The sequence below is a fragment of the Gavialis gangeticus genome, unplaced genomic scaffold (assembly GCF_001723915.1).
Source record: "Gavialis gangeticus isolate Ggan-Ray unplaced genomic scaffold, GavGan_comp1, whole genome shotgun sequence".
In the NCBI taxonomy this organism is placed as follows: Eukaryota; Metazoa; Chordata; order Crocodylia; family Gavialidae; genus Gavialis; species Gavialis gangeticus.
The window spans coordinates 12,389,855-12,390,608 of NW_017728980.1; positions in this window are offsets into that span (position 1 = coordinate 12,389,855).

Consider the following 754-nt stretch of genomic DNA (forward strand, 5'->3'; position numbering starts at 1 on the left):
TGGAACAGGCCACCCAGAGAGGTGGTGGAGTTTCCATCCTTGGAGGTTTTGAAGACCTGGGTAGGCAACACCACGGCTGGGGTGATCTAGTTGGGGATGGTCCTGCTTTAAGCAGAGGGTTGGACCAGATACGACTTCCTGAAGTCCCTTCCTCATTTTCTACAATTCTCTGATCTTGCTCTTTAATATTGCATTTGGTCACTGTTGATGAGGGCTCATCTAGCCCTGGGCAAACTGGACAGCTAACGTGGGCACAATGCACCAGTAACTCACTACACCCACTCATACAGGGGCTTATACCACTGCAACATGGGTTTGCACCCCTGTAGCTCCACTGTTTCAAGAAACAGGCTAGATGATTTTTTCCTTCTCCATATTGCATTTGAAACTCCCTTTAAAGTCCCCCTTGCCCCTCTGCTTTTCCTCCCAGGCATCTTTCAGGCATTGCTCCTGTAGCTGGGGGCCACACCAGATCCCTGAGCGATGGCTGAGCTTAGCTCTGGCTTGCGTCAGGACAAGCCCAGCTGGCAGAACACCCTGTTTGCAGCCATACGTGGCATTATTTATACCGAGAAGGAAAAATCTCTGTGAAATACGAGTTCGGGGAGGGAGAAAGGCAAGCACAGCAGGAGCCAGGCGGGTAGCAAACCCATGTGAGAAAGCAATCGAAGGCAGGCTGCAGAATAAATCAACAGAGCCTCGGGCTAGAGACGCACAGTATCCCAAAGCCAGGCTGCACGGACCATGAAGCAGA